The 706-nt window shown below is 42.1% G+C and overlaps 1 pseudogene; it reads right to left on the minus strand.

Moving 5' to 3' along the window:
- The window catches only part of LOC107579255 (free fatty acid receptor 3-like), a 22,374-nt pseudogene extending 22,158 nt beyond the window's left edge, over nucleotides 1–216 (minus strand).
- Nucleotides 217–706: the final 490 nt, after the last annotated feature.

Here is a 706-nt window from a genome sequence, read left to right on the forward strand (position 1 = left end):
GTCAAAACCATCTAAAAAGATTTTAAGACTTTTAAATACTCACCAAAACTCTTCAGGTTATGGCATAGGCTTCCCTTTCACTTTTAACATGCATGTTTATCAGTTCTCTGATCTTTCCTGGGTAGTGCCTTATTGCAAACTATCACATGGGCATTTGTCCACACTTACTCAATGTGAAAACAAAGGACTATCTGTCACAGTTTGGTTGTCACAAAAAGTGCACGATGATGGAAAATGTTCAGAATCAGGTTTTTAAATGTAGAATACACAGGAGAACTAACACAACCAAACATAAATGCAAACCAAGATGGACAGAGACTAGAATATAAACACTGGAACTAACAAGATAATTAATGAACACAGGTGGAAACAAATGAACTAATCAACACAAAACCAATGAAAACAGAACAGACAAGACATGTTACAGTTTGCCTCCTCCCAGAAGGCGCGACCTCGCTTCGCAAAAAGAAAGACTAAATGAGGAAGGCGGGGGCTCTGGAAGAGGGTGTGGAGCAAGGAAAAAACAAACACAGTTCATAACAAATAATAGCCCATGGTGGAGTGGAAGGAGCCAAGGGGAAGCCAGGAACAGGAGGAGCCAGATGGAAATCTGCCAGGAGTCAAGGAGTCAAGGGTGGGAGGAGCCATGGTGGAGACAACTGAATGGTAGAAGACACCCTGGAGATGACTGACAGAAATGCAGCCA

The sequence above is a fragment of the Sinocyclocheilus grahami genome, unplaced genomic scaffold (genome assembly GCF_001515645.1).
Source record: "Sinocyclocheilus grahami isolate Dianchi unplaced genomic scaffold, SAMN03320097.WGS_v1.1 scaffold15846.1, whole genome shotgun sequence".
Taxonomy (NCBI): Eukaryota; Metazoa; Chordata; class Actinopteri; order Cypriniformes; family Cyprinidae; genus Sinocyclocheilus; species Sinocyclocheilus grahami.